At 37.4% G+C, this 21,794-nt stretch overlaps 1 long non-coding RNA gene across 1 annotated transcript in view; it reads left to right on the top strand.

The window, feature by feature from the left end:
* Positions 1-6,626, top strand: part of LOC105499977 (uncharacterized) — a 320,880-nt gene extending 314,254 nt beyond the window's left edge. The window contains exon 5 of the long non-coding RNA XR_011624773.1: positions 6,230-6,626. This is a non-coding gene — a long non-coding RNA (uncharacterized lncRNA). The remainder of the gene's footprint in view (positions 1-6,229) is intronic.
* Positions 6,627-21,794: the final 15,168 nt, after the last annotated feature.

Genomic DNA, 21,794 nt, shown 5'->3' with positions numbered 1-21,794 from the left:
TTAGTTTGTATTTTCCTAATGAGTAATGATGTTGAGTATCTTTTCATGAGCTTATTGGCATTTATATACCTTGTTTGGTAAAGTGTGTGTTCAAATTTTCTGCTTATTTATCAGGGGTTGTTTTCTTATTATTGAATTGTAAGAGTTTCTGGTTTTTAACATATTCTGGCTATGTATTTTAAAATCACTGTTTTACAGAGTGATTGTATTATTCCACATCTGTGACAGCAGTATATGAGAGTGCTAATTCCACTACCTCGTCATCAACATTTTGTATAGTCAGTCTTCTCAGTTTTAGACATTCTAATAGGAATATGTGTGTGTATTTCATTAATTTTTTTAGAGTAGCTTTTGCAGAAAACTATTACAGAAAAATTGATAAAATGGTACAGATATTTTCCACATGCCCAGTTTCTCCTATTATTAACATCTTGCATTAGGTATGGTACATTTCTTACAATTAATGAGTCAATATTAATATATAACCATTAACTAAAGTCCATACTTTGTTTAGATTTACTTAGTTTTTCCCACATATTCTTTCTCTGTTCTAGGATCCCATCTAGAATACCACATTAAATTCAGTTGTCATGAATCCTTAGGTTCCTCTTGACTGTGAGATTCCTTTGTGTTTTAAATTTGTATTTCCCTAATGATTAGTGACATTGAACATCTTTTCATGTGCTTATTTGTCATCGTGTGTCTTCTTTAGTAAAGTGGTTGTCCAAATCTTGGGTCATTTATTACTGAAATTTTTTTATTATTGATTTTGAGGGGGCGACTGTTTCATATATATGAAATAATATGTCCGATAAGAGGCTTGTGTCCACATATATAAATACATACATATACATATATATATCTCTCTCTCTGAAACTTCTGGATACAAGCCTCTTATCAGACATATTCTTTGAAAAGCTTTTAAATCTTTTCTCTAAGCCAGTAGCTTATCTTTTCATTTTCTTTTTTAATTCATTAATTTATTTTTTTATTGTACTTTAAATTCTTGGATATATGTGCAGAATATAAAGGTTTGTTTCACAGGTATACACGTGCCATGGTGGTTTGCTGCACCTATCAACCCATCATCTAGGTTTTAAGCCCTGCATGCATTAGGTATTTGTCCTTATGTTCTCCCTCCCCTTCCTCCCAACCCCCCCAACAGGCCCCGGTATGTGCTGTTCGCCTCTCTGTGTCCATGTGTTCTCATTGTTTGACTCCCACTTATGAGTGAGAACATGCGGTGTTTGATTTTCTGTTCCTGTGTTAGTTTGCTGAGAATGATGGCTTCCAGCTTCATCTATGTCCCTGCAAAGGACATGAACTCATTTTTTATGGCTGCATAGCATTCCATGGTGTATATGTGCCACATTTTGTTTATCCAGTCTATCACTGATGGGCATTTGGGTTGGTTCAAAGTCTTTGCTATTGCAAATAGTGCTGCAATAAACATACATGTGCATGTGTCTTTATAGTAGAATGATTTATAATCCTTTGGGTATATACCCAGTAGTAGAATTGCTGGGTCAAATGGTATTTCTGGTTCTAGATCCTTGAGGTTCTAGATCCTTGAGGAATCCACACTGTCTCCCACAATGGTTGAACTCCTACTAACAGTGTAAGAGCATTTCTATTTCTCCGCATTCTTGCCAGCATCTGTTGTTTCCATACTTTTTGATGATAGCCATTCTAACTGGCATGAGATGGTATCTTATTGTGTTTTTATTATTATTATTATTATACTTTAAGTTCTAGGGTACATGTTCACAATGTGCAGGTTTGTTACAATGTGCCATGTTGGTGTGCTGCACCCATTAACTCGTCATTTACATTAGGTATATCTCCTAATGCTATCCCTCCCCACTCCCCACTCCCCACTCTCCACAATAGGCCCTGGTGTGTGATGTTCCCCTTTCTGTATCCAAGTGATGTCATTATTCGATTCCCACCTATGAGTGAGAACATGTGGTGTTTGGTTTTCTGTTCTTGCGATAGTTTGCTGAGAATGACGGTTTTCAGCTGCATCCATGTCCCTACAAAGGACACGAACCCATCCTTTTTTATGGCTGCATAGTATTCCATGGTGTATATGTGCCACATTTTCTTTCTTTTTTTTTTTTTTGAGATAGAGTCTTGCTCTGTTGTCCAGGCTGGAGTGCAGTGTTGTGATCTCCGCTCACTGCAAGCTCCGCCGCCTCCCGGGTTCATGCCATTCTCCTGCCTCAGCCTCCCTAGAAGCTGGGACTACAGGCGCTGCCACCATGCCTGGCTAATTTTTTTGTATTTTTAGTAGAGATGGGGTTTCACTGTGTTCGCCAGGATGGTCTCCATCTCCTGACCTCGTGATCCGCCTACCTAGGCCTCCCAAAGTGCTGGGATTACAGGCGTGAGCCACCGTGCCCAGCCATGTGCCACATTTTCTTAATCCAGTCTGTCACTGATGGACATTTGGGTTGATTCCAAGTCTTTGCTATTGTGAATAGTGCTGCAATAAACATACGTGTGCATGTGTCTTTATAGCAGCATGATTTGCCTTTATTTAACGACCAGTGATGATGAGCTTTTTTTCATATGTTTGTTGGCGGTGTAAATGTCTTCTTTTGAGAAGTGTCTGTTCATATCCTTTACCCACTTTTTGATGGGGTTGTTTGATTTTTTCTTGTAAATTTGTTTAAGTTCCTTATAGATTCTGGATATTAGACCTTTGTCAGATGGGTGGCTTGCAAAAATTTCCTCCCATTCTGCAGGTTGCCTGTTCACTCTGATGATAGTTTCTTTTCCTGTGCAGAAGCTCTGTAGTTTGATTAGAACACATTTGTCAATTTTGGTTTTTGTTGCCATTGTTTTTTGTGTTTTAGTCATGAAATCTTTGCCCATGCCTATGTCCTGAATCATATTGACTAGGTTTTCTTCTAGGGTTTTTATGGTTTTGGGTCTTATATTTAAGTCTTTAATCCATCTTGAGTTAATTTTTGTATAAGGTGTAAGGAAGGGGTGCAGTTTCAGTTTTCTGTATATGGCTCACCAGTTTTCCCGGCACAGTTTCTTTTAAAGAGCAAAAGTTTGTAATATTGATGAGATTCAATTTATCAATCTTTTCTTCCTATGGTTCATGCATTTTTGTGCCTTTCAAAAAAATCCTTGCGTAACTCAAGGTAAAAACAATTTTCTCTTATGAGTTTTCTAGAAGCTTCATCATTTTAGTTTTTATATTTAAGTCTTTGGAATTTTATTAACCATAATCTATATAACAGTTTGAATTTTATATTTAATTCTATAAATGTTTTTCAAACCACTTTTACACCCACACGAGTGGAAGTTGTATATATTAAATTCCTGGTGCCTCAATACTCTTTCTCTTGGATTCTTCTGTTATAATGGATTACCCATGATATTGAAAGTTTTTCCTATGCCAGTATTAGCATTCAATTTCTTTTTGAAATATACAAATATTATGTGTCAATCACAGGTCTCTGATTGTAAGCAATAGAAAACAACTCTGCTTCTTTAAGTAATTTATTGGGAGAATATGAGGGAGCTGAAGAAAGAGTTTTCAAATAGAAGGAAACAATTAGTTCCAAAGTGTCTTGGAAGTATGAACTGCTCCATTGTCTTACCCAGTCAATTCCGTTGCAATAAATGACCTGAAATCATCTTGCTGTCAAGGTTGGAGGGGGTGGAGGAGGATACTTCTTGTCACTTGCCTCCAGGATTCAAATTGGAGGTTAGAAGAAAGCTAAAAAATAAAAACTGTCTACTGACGTGGCTTGGTCATGTGCCCACTCTTTGGCTAGGAAGGGTACCCAAATCAACAGCCTCATCAGACTGTATTCAATGAAGTAAAGATCATTCCCTAAAAGAAGTTTTGGACACTAATACCTAAAGGTGGGATGGGTACTGGGAAGCCCCAGATTACAAAGTTCTTGATATACAACATGTTGCCTTGAAACTCTCCTTTTGGCTCATGTGTGTGCATGCTTGCATGTGTGTTTGTGTTTTCACTTCGATTTTGTATGTGAAAAGCAAAATGATTTGTAAATAGGTATGTCTGTCTAAATGATCAGTCTGGTCCATATTTGTCACGAAAAACCAACTGGCAGTTCAATTTTAAGACAGACAACACACACTAGGAAAAGAAAGAACTGGGAACCGGGAAAACTATTCCAGTTCCGTCTCTGTTATTAGCTAGCTGTGGGATCTTGACAAGTCTTTTAATCTGTTGGAATCTCAGTTTCTTTAAGTATAGAACAAGTTATTCAGCTACATTATATCTAAGTCCCTTTTTGCTCTAAAATTCTGTAATTCTAAGGATGCCATCTGTATAAATGTTATCTGTTCTTTTGTTAAGAACAGTACTCGTAATAAGATAACTGAATACACAGAGAAATACATAAACACGTTGCCAGACAAAATACAGGTAACTCAACTACATTTTAAATTTCAGATACACAAGAAATACATTTCAGACATTCTAAAAATATTAGTTGTGTACATGTGAAATTCAAATTTAACTGGCTGCTCTGTATTTTTACTTGCTCAATCTGGCTACCCTAAGACAGTCCATCAGATATACCTTACACGCAGCGCACAGGGAAGGAATTCATAAGCAGGAAAAATTACACAGAGGTTCTTGAATTAGCATTTTTACATGTTTCTTTGTTAATAGAACCTATAGCAGCTTTAGTATATCAATTGAATTAACTAAATGAAATAAAATTCTATCTCTTGATTAAAAGACTGTCTTAATTTCGTCCCTTTTAAGAATGAATTTTAATTCAAGGAACAATTTCTCATTGAACTACATGAATGAATTTCCTAATTGTGCCACCATATACAAGCTCATATTAGGTCTTCACCTGGTACATATAAATATTTTTCTAAGGAGGTTAATGGCTTGCTGGTTGAATGAGTATTTTTTGCCTTGTTGAGAATTGAGGTTTACTTTATCAGTAAAACCCACTGGCTTTCTTAATCTCCTTTGTTTTGTTCTCCTGTAACTATTAATCACACTGAACTGCTTATTCTTCATCATCTTGGCTTTGATGTATACTTCATGTAATAAGTCCCAACCTTCAGCACTGAGTAATTACTTGGGGACTCCTACTTATGAAAGTTCAATAACTATACAACAGCGATACTGTTGATATATGAGCTCTTTTTCTTTCATGCTTTCTCCACTACATGTACCAAAATGACAGAATGTCTTTATTTTGTCTCTGTAATTTGCAATTGCTTATGTTCACTTTGACACTTAATGCATGGGAGCTAAATCTGAGCAAGGACTTCTCATTTGTAAGTCATAATATAGGTGTTTGAAGGCATGCATGCTTTTAAAGGCGAAATTTGATTTATTGACAAGAGGAAATTCTCTTTTGTTAAGGCTCTGATATGGTAAGTACATATAGTAATCTCTCTTAGCAATCTATGACTTTGCTGTAAGAAAATATACCCGTTCAAATCCAAAGCAGTAAAATGAAAATACTGATTGACTGGCTGCTTAGAAAAAAGAAGAGAAACAAAAGACAATCACTTGAGTGCATTAGAACTCAACCCAAGTGTAAATGAATTTTGTGATGGTGATATGGAGATGATATGAATCTTATAAAATAGACCTTCCTAGTGGTTTGGTAAGCAAATTGAAAATTCCACAGTTCCTTCACTAAATATATTTTTGAAAATGATAGCCTGGAGAAAATGTTGGGAGTTCCCTATTCATATATTTCCTGCACATTTAGTCAAATAGATTTTTTATTTATCTAAACTTCTCAGTCTATGAAGATCTTTTTTTTTTTTTTACATATTCTCCAGTCTTAATTTTTTTCTCATGTATATAATGTAGTAATTAAGTCTGTTTTTAAAATGTTAACATTGAACTTTAATAAGCATTCTGTTTCTACTCCTATAAATTTAGTTTATATCTTATTTTTATTATGTGGATTTATCTGGATACTTATTTCATGCAGGACTAAAAAGAAGGGAACAAGAACCTTATTTTTCATCTTATTAAGGGTATATTGTTTCATGCCCTCCAAAATGATCTCACACTCTGGGTTTCCCTCATAAGATTTCCATGACTTAATAGAATTTTTTCATGAAGTTTCCTGTCTCTCGCTGTACTCCTCATCTATCAAAACTTACCTGATGCCACGAGTCCAAGTCACTCAAAGTCTCACTAAGTAGCTAGTTAAAAGTTTATTCTTGACTTTTTCAATTTCTTTTATCTCCACAGACATCTCCTTTCTTCACCTGACCTCGTCTCTTGCTTGGACCACTGAAGCAGAAGCAGGCTTCTAGCAGTCTCTCTGTTGCCACCATCCTTCCTTTCCATCCATTCTCCGCAAAGCAATTCAAGCGATCATCCCAAGGCCTACAAGGCCCTGTATGAGCAACTTTTGCCTGCCTCTTCAACTACAAAGTTATAACTCCTGAAATATTAAAAAAAATTTTACAGCGAGTATGTGTCAACCATTTATGTAACTCATTAATGAGGAAACCCATGATAACAAAGTTGATTTAAAGAAATATGTAAGACACAAATACTTTTAAGATGAATAGAAAACTAAAAGCAAAAAAAGCAGGAATAAGAATGAAAAGTTAGTTAATCAAATGAAAATGTTGATTATATACTACAGAGAAATTTAAAATGTAGCCTTTGGGATTATCTGCTCTGCTATCCAAAAACCAGTTTATCCATTTTCTACAGATTAATATCTAACTTTACAAAGATGTAAAAGGCCTGCGCTTTAATTGATGGATAATAGTAAGTGAGTAACAGTCCCCGAGAATCAGATGATTTTTATTATCTGGTTTTTATTATCAGATGATTCTTGGGCAGCTAGCTAGATCATGTCCTAGATGACTGAGAACATCACAGTCTTCTTTATGCCTTATATTCTTAATTATCAAAATTCTACTCATAGCACTCTACCCTTTGGTCACCAGGGTTCTCACTACATTGCTCTCTTTTCCTTTTCTTTAGGCTTTATACTTATTACTCCCTGTGCCTGAAATGTTTAACTAATTTCTCAGATCAAACCTCTCAGGTAGTCCTTCTTTCAATAGCTTCTTGCAAGAGGGAGAGGGATAGCTCAATCCCTCTCCCTTACCCACAGCTCATTCATCCTGTAGATCATCATCCTTTTCCTTTATTCTTCAGCAGTGTTCAAAATCTGCATGTATGTATATGTATGTATTTATTTATTTTCTTACTAACATGTAAGCTATATGAGACCAAAGCATCATCTCTCTGTTCATTAACATATTTCCCTTGCCAAGAACAATGACTACTCATGGTAAGTGCTTGATAATTACATGTTGAATGAATGAATGAATGTCTAAACATTGTCATAGCATACTTTTTAAGAGTTTGAGATTTTATTCAAATTGTATCTGAATAAGGGCTGCCAATATATTTGTTCAAAGAAGTCATACCAGCATTAGATTTACTGGAAATGGAGGAGTTTTGATGCCTGACACATTATACCTCAAATGTCAGGGCTTCCCTTTGGGTCAGCGTGGCCTAAGCCTGAAATCCTTCCTGAAAATATATTTCCAAAGATCTGATCTTACAATCAAAATCCCCTGTCCTTGACTATTTATGAGATCCCATGTGGTACGGTCACTTATCACAATGGCTTGCAGCCCTTGTTAAAGATGTGGGTTTCTTCCTTCCACCACCCTCAGGAAAGATCCCTAGGCAGGGTGCACCTAGAGCTTAGGAATTTTCTTCTGAAATAACATCTAGGGATTCTGACACTGGCAGTCTATGGACCACATGTTGGGAAACACCGGTCTAGAAAACCTGAATTTCAAGTTGTCTGCCTGGATATTTGTTTGACATTTCAAGATCTGCAAAACAGAAATATGGGAAAACCTTTTTTTGGGAGACTGGTTCCTAAGCTCAAGGTGCTATAGTGATCTGTCACACATTCTGATCAGGATCAATAAAAAATACATAATTACTTAGATTAGGATGAAAATTTGCATAGTCTGCAAAACTTAGCTAAGAGCTGCACTAGCAGTGAAAGGGTTTTAAAGTTTGAGGCTGCTGAAGGGACTTTGTCAATGTCCTGCTGATTTTTTTTAAATGAATTTGAGTATCTAATTTGAAGATGTCAAGGCACTTCTATAATAAATTTTGGTAAAGCATGATAAAACCCGAGGAGTCTGTTATAAAGTTTCCTCTGTTTGCTGTTCATAATCTTGCCTCACACAAGTTCAGATGGATAGATAACATCTGAATAACTCACAAGCCTGAATGAGAATCTAGTTGGTCCTTATGACATTGTTGCTAAGAAAGAACACACGGGAAAATACATCACATACTCATACCCCTGCTGCCACATAGACTGTGGGGTGTTTGACATAGTGTAAGAGACGGAAATAGATAATTGCATGATCTCACTCAAGGATATTTTCTTTTCAATTAGCAGCACCTAACACAAAATAAGAGGATGCAAAAGAAAAAAAAAAAAGTTAGTTTTACCTCTCACAACTATTGGACTAAACTAACCTGGAGTTAACTCTAACCCTAAAGCTAAAAGAAGGCTTGGGGTGCTCAGAAGGAGGTGAAGAGTCCTAAAGCAAAGTCTATGTCTTTTCCCAAAATTCTGTCCATTGTGTAACCATTTATCTTCTTTACCTTATTAATTGCAGTCCAGTTTTGTTCAGTCTGGGATATCATCCAACTAAATGCTGTACTAACTTTCCTAGCCTCCTATACAGTTATGGGGTGCCATGTAGCCCAGTTCTAGAAATAAAAACATAAGTAGAAATCGGTTATTTATGAAACTTTTACTGATACTGTCCTCACTCACTTACTACTCTCCTACCTAAGAGGTTTTGGTCAATCAAAGACCCAACTTGCACTGTCTGATTCTCAGTTCTTCTTCTTTTTTTTTTTTTTTTAAATTTATTTATTATTATTATACTTTAAGTTGTAGGGTACATGTGCATAACGTGCAGGTTTGTTACATATGTATACTTGTGCCATGTTGCTGTGCTGCACCCATCAACTCGTCATTTACATCAGGTATAACTCCCAATGCAAGCCCTCCCCCCGCCCCCCTCCCCATGATAGGCCCCGGTGTGTGATGTTCCCCTTCCCGAGTCCAAGTGATCTCATTGTTCAGTTCCCACCTATGAGTGAGAACATGCGGTGTTTGGTTTTCTGTTCTTCTGATAGTTTGCTAAGAATGATGGTTTCCAGCTGCATCCATGTCCCTACAAAGGACACAAACTCATCCTTTTTGATGGCTGCATAGTATTCCATGGTGTATATGTGCCACATTTTCTTAATCCAATCTGTCACTGATGGACATTTGGGTTGATTCCAAGTCATTGCTATTGTGAATAGTGCTGCAATAAACATACGTGTGCATGTGTCTTTATAGCAGCATAATTTATAATCCTTTGGGTATATACCCAGTAATGGGATGGCTGGGTCATATGGTACATCTAGTTCTAGATCCTTGAGGAATCGCCATACTGTTTTCCATAATGGTTGAACTAGTTTACAATCCCACCAACAGTGTAAAAGCGTTCCTATTTCTCCACATCCTCTCCAGCACCTGTTGTTTCCTGACTTTTTAATGATCGCCATTCTAACTGGTGTGAGATGGTATCTCATTGTGGTTTTGATTTGCATTTCTCTGATGGCCAGTGATGATGAGCATTTTTTCATGTGTCTGTTGGCTGTATGAATGTCTTCTTTTGAGAAATGTCTGTTCATATCCTTTGCCCACTTTTTGATGGGGTTGTTTGTTTTTTTCTTGTAAATTTGTTTGAGTTCTTTGTAGGTTCTGGATATTAGCCCTTTGTCAGATGAGTAGATTGCAAAAATTTTTTCCCATTCTGTAGGTTGCCTGTTCACTCTGATGATAGTTTCTTTTGCTGTGCAGAAGCTCTTTAGTTTAATGAGATCCCATTTGTCAATTTTGGCTTTTGCTGCCGTTGCTTTTGGTGTTTTAGACATGAAGTCTTTGCCCATGCCTATGTCCTGAATGGTACTTCCTAGGTTTTCCTCTAGGATTTTTATGGTATTAGGTCTAACATTTAAGTCTCTAATCCATCTTGAATTAATTTTCGTATAAGGAGTAAGGAAAGGATCCAGTTTCAGCTTTCTACTTCTGGCTAGCCAATTTTCCCAGCACCATTTATTAAATAGGGAATCCTTTCCCCATTTCTTGTTTTTGTCAGGTTTGTCAAAGATCAGATGGCTGTAGATGTGTGGTATTATTTCTGAGGACTCTGTTCTGTTCCATTGGTCTATATCTCTGTTTTGGTACCAGTACCATGCTGTTTTGGTTACTGTAGCCTTGTAGTATAGTTTGAAGTCAGGTAGCGTGATGCCTCCAGCTTTGTTCTTTTGACTTAGGATTGTCTTGGAGATGCGGGCTCTTTTTTGGTTCCATATAAACTTTAAACCAGTTTTTGCCAATTCTGTGAAGAAACTCATTGGTAGCTTGATGGGGATGGCATTGAATCTATAAATTACCTTGGGCAGTATGGCCATTTTCACGATATTGATTCTTCCTATCCATGAGCATGGTATGTTCTTCCATTTGTTTGTGTCCTCTTTTATTTCACTGAGCAGTGGTTTGTAGTTGTCCTTGAAGAGGTCCTTTACATCCCTTGTAAGTTGGATTCCTAGGTATTTTATTCTCTTTGAAGCAATTGTGAATGGAAATTCATTCCTGATTTGGCTCTCTGTTTGTCTGTTACTGGTGTATAAGAATGCTTGTGATTTTTGCACATTAATTTTGTATCCTGAGACTTTGCTGAAGTTGCTTATCAGCTTAAGGAGATTTTGGGCTGAGACAATGGGGTTTTCTAAATATACAATCATGTCATCTGCAAACAGGGACAGTTTGACTTCTTCTTTTCCTAACTGAATACCCTTGATTTCTTTCTCTTGCCTAATTGCCCTAGCCAGAACTTCCAGCACTATGTTGAATAGGAGTGGTGAGAGAGGGCATCCCTGTCTTGTGCCAGTTTTCAAAGGGAATTTTTCCAGTTTTTGCCCATTCAGTATGATATTGGCTGTGGGTTTGTCATAAATAGCTCTTATTATTCTGAGGTACGTTCCATCAATACCGAATTTATTGAGCGTTTTTAGCATGAAGGGCTGTTGAATTTTGTCAAAAGCCTTTTCTGCATCTATTGAGATAATCATGTGGTTCTTGTCTTTGGTTCTGTTTATATGCTGGATTATGTTTATTGATTTGCGAATGTTGAACCCGCCTTGCATCCCAGGGATGAAGCCCACTTGATCATGGTGGATAAGCTTTTTGATGTGTTGCTGAATCCGGTTTGCCAGTATTTTATTGAGTATTTTTGCATCGATGTTCATCAGGGATATTGGTCTAAAATTCTCTTTTTTAGTTGTGTCTCTGCCAGGCTTTGGTATCAGGATGATGTTGGCCTCATAAAATGAGTTAGGGAGGATTCCCTCTTTTTCTATTGATTGGAATAGTTTCAGAAGGAATGGTACCAACTCCTCCTTGTACCTCTGGTAGAATTCAGCTGTGAATCCATCTGGTCCTGGACTTTTTTTGGTTGGTAGGCTATTAATTATTGCCTCAATTTCAGAGCCTGCTATTGGTCTATTCAGGGATTCAACTTCTTCCTGGTTTAGTCTTGGAAGAGTGTAAGTGTCCAGGAAATTATCCATTTCTTCTAGATTTTCCAGTTGATTTGCGTAGAGGTGTTTATAGTATTCTCTGATGATAGTTTGTATTTCTGTGGGGTCGGTGGTGATATCCCCTTTATCCTTTTTAATTGCGTCGATTTGATTCTTCTCTTTTCTTCTTTATTAGTCTGGCTAGCGGGCTGTCAATTTTGTTGATCTTTTCAAAAAACCAACTCCTGGATTCATTGATTTTTTGGAGGGTTTTTTGTGTCTCTATCTCCTTCAGTTCTGCTCTGATCTTAGTTATTTCTTGCCTTCTGCTAGCTTTCGAATGTGTTTGCTCTTACTTCTCTAGTTCTTTTAATTGCGATGTTAGAGTGTCAATTTTAGATCTTTCCTGCTTTCTCTTGTGGGCATTTAGTGCTATAAATTTCCCTCTACACACTGCTTTAAATGTGTCCCAGAGATTCTGGTATGTTGTATCTTTGTTCTCATTGGTTTCAAAGAACATCTTTATTTCTGCCTTCATTTCGTTATGTACCCAGTAGTCATTCAGGAGCAGGTTGTTCAGTTTCCATGTAGTTGAGCGGTTTTGATTGAGTTTCTTAGTCCTGAGTTCTAGTTTGATTGCACTGTGGTCTGAGAGACAGTTTGTTATAATTTCTGTTCTTGTACATTTGCTGAGGAGTGATTTACTTCCAATTACATGGTCGATTTTGGAGTAAGTACGATGTGGTGCTGAGAAGAATATATATTCTGTTGATTTGGGGTGGAGAGTTCTATAGATGTCTATTAGGTCTTCTTGCTGCAGAGATGAGTTCAATTCCTGGATATCCTTGTTAACTTTCTGTCTCATTGATCTGTCTAATGTTGACAGTGGAGTGTTGAAGTCTCCCATTATTATTGTATGGGAGTCTAAGTCTCTTTGTAAGTCTCTAAGGACTTGCTTTATGAATCTGGGTGCTCCTGTATTGGGTGCATAGATATTTAGGATAGTTAGCTCTTCCTGTTGAATTGATCCCTTTACCATTATGTAATGGCGTTCTTTGTCTCTTTTGATCTTTGATGGTTTAAAGTCTGTTTTATCAGAAACTAGTATTGCAACCCCCGCTTTTTTTTGTTCTCCATTTGCTTGGTAAATCTTCCTCCATCCCTTTATTTTGAGCCTATGTGTGTCTCTGCGTGTGAGATGGGTCTCCTGAATACAGCAGACTGATGGGTCTTGACTCTTTATCCAGTTTGCCAGTCTGTGTCTTTTAATTGGAGCATTTAGTCCATTTACATTTAAGGTTAAGATTGTTATGTGTGAACTTGATCCTGCCATTTTGATATTAACTGGTTATTTTGCTCGTTAGTTGATGCAGTTTCTTCCTAGCCTGGATGGTCTTTACATTTTGGCATGTTTTTGCAATGGCTGGTACCGGTTGTTCCTTTCCATGTTGAGTGCTTCCTTCAGGGTCTCTTGTAAGGCAGGCCTAGTGGTGACAAAATCTCTAAGCATTTGCTTATCTGTAAAGGATTTTATTTCACCTTCACTTATGAAACTTAGTTTGGCTGGATATGAAATTCTGGGTTTAAAATTCTTTTCTTTAAGAATGTTGAATATTGGCCCCCACTCTCTTCTGGCTTGTAGAGTTTCTGCCGAGAGATCTGCTGTTAGTCTGATGGGCTTCCCTTTGTGGGTAACCCGACCTTTCTCTCTGGCTGCCCTTAAGATTTTTTCCTTCATTTCAACTTTGGTAAATCTGGCAATTATGTGTCTTGGAGTTGCTCTTCTCGAGGAGTATCTTTGTGGCGTGGGACCCTCCCAGCCAGGTGTGGGATATAATCTCCTGGTGTGCCCCTTTGCTTAAAGCGCAGTATTGGGGTGGGAGTTACCCGATTTTCCAGGTGTTGTGTGTCTCAGTTCCCCTGGCTAGGAAAAGGGATTCCCTTCCCCCTTGCGCTTCCCAGGTGAGGCGATGCCTCGCCCTGCTTCAGCTCTCGCTGGTCGGGCTGCAGCAGCTGACCAGCACCGATCGTCCGGCACTCCCCAGTGAGATGAACCCAGTACCTCAGTTGAAAATGCAGAAATCACCGGTCTTCTGTGTCGCTCGCGCTGGGAGTTGGAGACTGGAGCTGTTCCTATTCGGCCATCTTGCTCCGCCCTCCTTTCGTATTAATACTGATTCTCAGTTCTTCTAAAAACTGCTGTTGGAGTAGCTGCTCTGGTTAGCTGATTAGTTGATTCAGAAAAACAATCATTCTAGTTTCACTGAATTGGCTGGATGTTTCACCAAATGCATAAATCTGGTAGATATTTTGGTGCTTAGCGACAAACTTCAAATATAAAGAAAGTTGTATAGCATAGTTGAAATGCGGCTAGACTAAGGTTTAGGATACCTAGATTATTGTCCTAGTTTTGATACTGACTAGATGTATAATTTTTTACTGTCAATTCATGTCTCTGGGCCAGAGGGTTCTCATCTGTGCAATAACGTCAAATGATCACAAATTGTTTTCATATACATTAATTTATTTGATATACATAAAAATCCCAGAAAGAACTATGACATACAAAATTATTATTCTCCACGTTATAGATAAAGAAGAGTAGGGGTTCTGCTTCTAATTATAACTGAGTAGTTCCTACTAAACCAACTCTTCTACGAATAGAAAGTATACACTCTAAGCAAAATATTTTTTTTAAAAAAACAGCTATCCAAGGCACAAGGCCATATCTCAAAACAGGCTGATCCTGGAAGAAGTTGAACACTTGGATGATAGAAGCAGCATAAGAGGAGTTTCCCACCTTTTATGGCTTTCAGCCTGAGGTGAGACTTCAGACTAAATCAGGGGCAACAGCTGAGACTCAAATAGAAGCCTGTCATCTTACTGGCTTAAAGATAGAGTACAGACTCGAATGCAACCATGGAAGCTGAAAAGTGAAGGAGAAAATCCTGGAAAAAGAAAGTTAGGGAGAGCTCCAAATTCTGTGTCTGCCCAAATATCTGGTGAATTCCAAAGTTATGCATGCATGAGACAGACTAGAAGCACTGCAGCTTAGGCTAAAAAAGCTGAACTGAGTTTTCAGTTGTTGACCATTGCAAGGGAGACAGAGTTTGAAGACAGAGATTTACCTAATTAACTGCCTGGTTAAAAAAGTAATGAAACAAAAATTGATAATCTTCAGAGTAATATAACAGAATTTGGAGTCTTTTCATTGGATCGTTTGCAATGTCCAAGACATAATCCTAAATTACTTGACACATGAAAAAACAGAAAGTGTTATCCACAGGAGACAAAGTTTTTACAAATAAGGAAAGTAACATAAAGTAATATAATTTAGCTAAGGTTTGATAACTAGTGAAAACCAGTGCCAAACCTTGAAATCTGGTCTTCTAATTCTAAATCCCACTTTCTTTTCACTTCTTTAAATCTGTTCCATCTCTAAGATTTTATGTCAGTGCGATATATTTCTTCCAATTCAATAAAAATATCTTGCTCTGATTAAAGCTGGTCAAAAAAGTAGTAATCATTAATGCTGTTACTGTAAAAGCATATTTCAAAATATTCATTTTATGTCTTTTCCCCAAATTCTGTCCATTGTGTAACCATTTATCTTCTTTATCTTACTAATTGCAGTCCAGTTTTGTTCAGTCTGGCATATCATCCAACTAAATGCTGTACTAACTTTCCTAGCCTCCTATACAGTTATGGGGTGCCATGTAGCCCAGTTCTAGAAATAAAGACATAAGTAGAAATCGATTATTTATGAACCTTTTACTGACACTGTCCTCACTCACTTACTACATTGAAAATAGACATTATATCTGGTCTACAAAAGGAACAGTCTTTTAACCATGATGTAAAACACCTGGGTAGAGCTGGAATATAAAAGATTCTTAGTCTCTGATATCAAATCTAAGCATGTGAATCAATGACAGCAGATGCCTTCCTCTAGACTGTTTGTTATGTGAGGTAAACAAAACCTTATTTGCTTCATTGACTGTAACGAAGAATTCTGTTACTTGCAGCCAGATATATTCCAAATTGACAACTTCATAAGACAGATAAAGCGTGTATGGTCTCCTGCTTGAATCCTTGAAAGTCACAGTTCCTTTGTACTGTTTAAATCTAAGTATTATCTGCTTTAAGATGAGCTGTAGCATTTCATGGGCAAAACCAGAAACATTATATTAAATGTTCATATATTTTATCAGACCTAGGTTTATTTCAGCAATGTTAAAATGTGTGTGTGTGGGGGGGGCTTGGCGGGTGGGGGGAGTATTGCTTAAAATGACAATGAGCTACCACCACACACTTATTAGAATGTCTAAAAATTTTTTAAAACTTGGTAATACCAATTGCTAGCAATAATGAAGACAGCAGAAACTGTGATTCATTCCTGGTGGGAATGCAAAATCGTACCACCCCTTTAGAACACAGTTTTATAGTTTTTTATGATACTAACGATATAGTCTTTCTATATGATCTTGCAGTTGCACTCTTAGGTATACATCCAACTGATTTGAAAGCTATGTCCACCCAAAAACCTGCATGTGAATGTTTATAGCAGCTTTTTTCCTAATCACCAAAAAGTGGAAGCAGCCAAGATGACCTTCAATGGTAAATAAACTTTGATACATCCATACAATAGGATACTATTCAGTGATAAAAAGGAATGAGCTCTTAGGCCACATAAAAACATAAATGAATATTAAATGCATGTGGCTAAGCACAAGAAGCCAATCTGAAAAGGCTGCATACGGTGTGACCCCATTTACAGAACCTTTTATCACAAAGTCTTTTTTTTTTTTTTGAGGCAGAGTTTCACTATTGTTGCCCAGGCTGGAGTGCAGTGGCGTGGTCATGGCTCACTGTGACCTCCGCCTCCCGGCTACAAGCGATTCTCCTGCCTGAGCCTCCTGAGTAGTTGGGATTACAGGTGCCTGCCACCACACACAGCTAATATTTTTTGTATTTTTAGTAAAGATGGTGTTTCACCATGTTGGCCAGTCTGGTCTTGAACTCCTGACCTCACGTGATCTGCCTGCCTCAGCCTCCCAAAGTGCTGAGATTACAGGCATGAGCCACCGTGCCTGGCCCACAAAGTCAATTTTAATTTACACAAATTTAAAAAATAAATTAGGAGGTTGATAGATCCAGGGTAGAATGCTGAATGTGACAAAAGAACATAACTTTATTACAAATATGTGAAACTACCTGACTAAGGAAGGTAGTGGAGAAAAGTGCTGACCAAAGTAATTGGAAATGAGTGGAGACTGTAAGACTAAAAGCAAAATAGATTGCATGTAATGACTGTATTCTACTTGATAAAGTTTTTCTCCATGGTGGTACAGGTTAATAATTCCGAACTCTTATATTGTATATTGGAATTGAACAAATAAGTAAATGTATGGCAGAGAGAGAGAGAGAGAGAGCCAGACAAACAAAGAATAAGCTACAGTGATTCATGTAGCAATGGATTCCAGTTGGAGATATCAGCATGAACTCATGGTTTGCTTAATATAAATACATATGGATGCATATAGAAATTCTTATAGAAGTATGTATATATACAAGTTAGTGTGCACAAATATACTTTCTTTCTCTCAACTGATAGGGTCTGGTGGCGACGAGCAAATCCAGCACCCATTTTTAGTTTTTAATGCCATCTTCCTATGAATAGAAACAGGGCTCCATGGAGAAATGGCTAATTCTAGGTCTGAGGCAGGAAATATGTATGATGGGCCTGGAAAATATTGTGGTGGCAAGTCCTCAAAAAATAAAATAAATTGATGGGGACATATCAAAGGGACCTCGGAGCAACTGAAGGAGCTCCCAGTGACCAAAGCTGGAATAATTTAAGAAACAAAATTAATGGCTTCAAGTCAGATTATAACCCAAATGTGAAATATCTATGAGTTCATATTGATACGAGTAAATGATTGAATTAATAAACGGAGGGCAATAGATGTATCTTCTATGTAGCTATTCCCCTCTCCGGGAGGTAAAGCAAATGTCCCACACATTAAGTAAGGGTTGCACAGAGTGACTTTCATCTAAAATTGTACAGTATGCAAAGGGGGAAAAAGAAATAACTCTATAGTGGAGAAATCTGGCAGTCACTACTCAGCAGAGTCATCGAGGTTAATATCATCAGTGAGAAGTCATATTGATAGCACGCACCTTGATCAGAATGATGATCAGAGGTGATCGGAATGGCGCATCACCTCTGTGCTCTTTTTCCCAAGAACCCATAGCTCCATTATAATCATGAGATAAACATCAGACAAACCCAAGTTGAGAGACATTCTGCATAATTCCTAGCCAGTACTACTCAAAATTGTCAAGATGATCAAAAAACTCTGATAAAAAAAGAAAATCTGAGAAACTGTCACAATCTAGAGGAGGCTAAGGAGACTTGTCAACTAAATGTAATATTGTATTCTGGATAGGATCCTGAAACAGAAAAAAAAATTAGGTAAAAACTAAGGAAACCAAATAAAGTATGGACTTTAATTTAAAAGATCTATATGTTGGCTTAGTAGTTGTGACAAATGTCCTATACCAGTGTAAGACGTGGACAATACTAGAAACTAGGTGTGGGGTAAAGAGGAACAGTCTGTACAATCTTTAGAACTCTTTTGTAAATCTAAAAATATTCTAAAAAATGTTTATTTAAAAGTGCATGGGTGTGAAGAGGGGAAGCATTTCTTAAAGTCTAGGTAATACAGTGTTTAGGGTTTTGTTGGGTCCTGTTGGTTTGCTAAAGAGAAGTAGTTGGTTAGAACTTGTTAAATGATCATCAGTCAGCACTTTAACACATTATATCTTCTCAGGAAACGGTTTTTGTATTTTCTTCCAACTTGTCACATCGATAATCCCAAGAGTAGGATTAATTTGCCTTGTGTTCAGGTAGACAGAATTAGAAACATGATCAATGTGGTGGTTACTGAAACAAAACTTGACCTTTTCTCACAATCACAGATTTTCTCTTGACTTGTGAGGAGATATTTCCCCAAGAAATAAAAGAGCTTTTATACTTCATAAAATAAAAAGTGGAAATAGGCCAGGCACTGTGGCTCACTCCTATAATTGCAGCACTTTGGGAGGCCGAGGCGAGTAATCATGAAGTTAGGAGAGTTCAAGACCAGCCTGCCTAAGATAGTGAAAACCTGTCTCTACTAAAAATACAAAAATTAGCCAGGCGTGGTGGCAGGCCCCTGTAATCCCAGCTACTCGGGAAGCTGAAGTGGGACAATCGCTTGAACCTGGGGGGCAGATGTTGCAATGAGCTGAGATCATGCCACCGCACTCCAGCCTGGGTGACAAAGATTCCATCTCAAAAAAAAAAAAAAGTGGAAATAAAACTTTTAAATCATTTTAATAAAAAAATAAGCTATTGAATGCAATTCAGCATATCAAAATGTTTGGAATTCAAGTAATCTTTGTGACAAAATGGATAAAAGCAAAAATAAGAACTGAAAAGCATGCCAAAGACTGGGGAGATATAAATACTATGGCACCAAGCAGGGAATCTGCTTAATATGACAACAAATGCTCCAAAAGCCTATATTTCTTCTACTTCTTTCCTCTTCCTTACAATTTCTTCCTTTCTCACCTGATGGTTTCCATTAGGAAGTAGTCTATTTTTAAGTCTAATACCTTAGCATCTAGTAGCCGTTTGCAAACTACGAAGATAAGGGGGTAGGACACAAAAATGAGCTGTTTTACTTTGTGTTCATACTTTTGGTAGGAGTACTACTATAGAAACCGAGAGTTATTACAGAAAGTCTCAACTATCCCATATCTATTTGCTATCAAGACAGTGTTGTGTACATACACATGCACATGCATGCACTTATACATGCACATGCCATACTACAACCACACACACACACACACACCACACTGCTCATGTGTGTCAACGGGCTAGCTGCAAGTACTCAGCATGCTGAGGGCACAAAAGCGAATGGACAGTTGTATTTCATCCAGAGAGTCAGCTAAGTGTGTATATAGGATACATTTATCAGATTTCTGTGCCAATTGATTGCTGAGACTTTGAGAGAATAGAGCCCATGAAGTTACGTTTCAGTGTAAGGAAGTGTGATTGTTGTAAGCAGGTTTATGGACCATAAGGAATTGTCCAAGAGGGAAATTCGGGATATGAAGTTAGCATGAAAATCCCTGAATATTCAGGCGGCAGCAGTACAAGCCTTTATAACAGACGTCAACAAGTGAAAACCGGACACTTAGAATTAAATGCCACAAAGGCAAACATTCCATTTTCCATTGTTTTTTAAGAAAAACTTCAGGGTAGTCTTGTAGACAGAGTAACTGATTTCGAGACAAGAATAGGATATTTTACCTTCCTTTGTCTCATATGTGGCACAGAGAAAATGTCATTGCACCAGTAGTCAAGGACCTGCTTCAAGTTTCAGTTCTGCCTCTATTTTACCTTGTCACCTTGGAGAAAGCGTCTTAATATTCTGACCTGTGAGTTTTCATTTTTTAAATAAAGACATTAGACTAGATGCTCTGTAAGTCCCTTCCAAATCTACTTTTCTGAGGCTAGGAGGTTGATATAACCATGTGATCAGATTTTTTTAGATAGTTTCCCCAGAAAATTGGCACATGAAGAAAATGGCTTTAGATATTCAGAATTCCGAATCTACAAGTAAATAGATACATTTTAACATTTTGTCATTTCCATGCCCATTTTCCTCTATTTTCTTGTTGTAAATGCAAATATTATTTTACTTTATTTTCGACCAAACTGTTTCTCTTTTTCTCCAGTTAGTACATAGCTTCCTCTTTCCTTCATACTTTGCTCCTAGCCCCAGAAAATGGAGTTGACACCAGTTAAGATATTTGCAGGTTTTAGTCCAGACTCCAAGGCTTGAGGGCCTCCAAGCAGTGGGGTACATTCCTGTTTCTAGTGGCTTGGACTTACTCTGCTTCCTATTTGTTGCACATATATTATCCTCAGAAGAGTTTTGGAAGATCCCTTATTGGTCTCTAGACTAATTTGACCCCTTGGAAATATTCAAGATCATGCATTCTAACTTCTTGGAAGTATTTTTACGGCTAAATTGTGCTTTTGACTCTGTGACACTTTGAGTTTAGAATCTAAGACTGTTTAAGCGAATCAAATATGCATGGGACATGTTTTCCAGTTTCACACTTCTGTGCAGATCCATGACCATGTCAGCAGTCATGTCCTTCCTGACTGCGTTGGGGGCTTCTGAGGACACTGAGCAGCCTGGCAAGCTGTTGGTCTCTCTGCCTGTTGTCTGTCAGCCTTGTCACTGGAGCATGGATAAGCATTGACAGAAATATTCTTTGTCTCAAGAAACAGCTATTCAAAAGAAGAGGGAGAGCATTTCTGCACATCAGCCATTTTAGAGATTTTTCGATGACAGTTTGTTGAGTAGGATGCGGGTGATGTATTATATGAAGCTCATAACCACCAAGTTTTCAACTGACAAATTAACTAGAGGATTTTCTCAGTCATTAAGTGCTTGACAGGTTGAGAGTACAAACTGCTTTAGACTGATTTTTGCTGACAGACTCGTTAAGCTGTGACATATCATGTCTCTAATGTCTTCATTCTTGTATAAAATGTTCATGTAAAATCCATACAAATGAAATGGCCTTATATGAAGAAATAGTAATAGTTCAGCAGTCAATTTAAAAACTACCTTTGCATATTACATATCGAATTATTTTAAAAACAAGGAAGGACAAGGAAATCTTCTAATTAAGCAAAATATATCCCTCATTTCCATAAGGGCAAACATGGAATTTTAAATGATAAAATCATGGAGAGACCAAAACCTGATGATTGAGCTCTATCATTTATACCCTACATCTAATGATTAATGATCAAAAACAAAACTAGACAAACTTTTGGTTTTCTTGTTGTTTTTAAATTCTCTACAGAAAATGCAACCCTAGTGCCTGTACCCGAGAAGTCTTCTCTTACCCTTCATCCTACCCTTGGTATACCATGAGTCATGGAAGAGGCATCATTTTGAGAAATAGCATAATTAAGGTATACCCTTCTATTATAGGTATAATGGTTCCTAACACATTGTTTAACAAAGAACTCAATTTTGCAAAAGAAATAGTTGGAGTACCTCCCCCATTTTGGGGGATATCTTAGAGAAATCCATCCGTG

Source organism: Macaca nemestrina, chromosome 6 (genome assembly GCF_043159975.1).
Source record: "Macaca nemestrina isolate mMacNem1 chromosome 6, mMacNem.hap1, whole genome shotgun sequence".
NCBI classification, from domain to species: Eukaryota; Metazoa; Chordata; class Mammalia; order Primates; family Cercopithecidae; genus Macaca; species Macaca nemestrina.
This window is presented reverse-complemented; position numbering and strand designations above follow the sequence as displayed.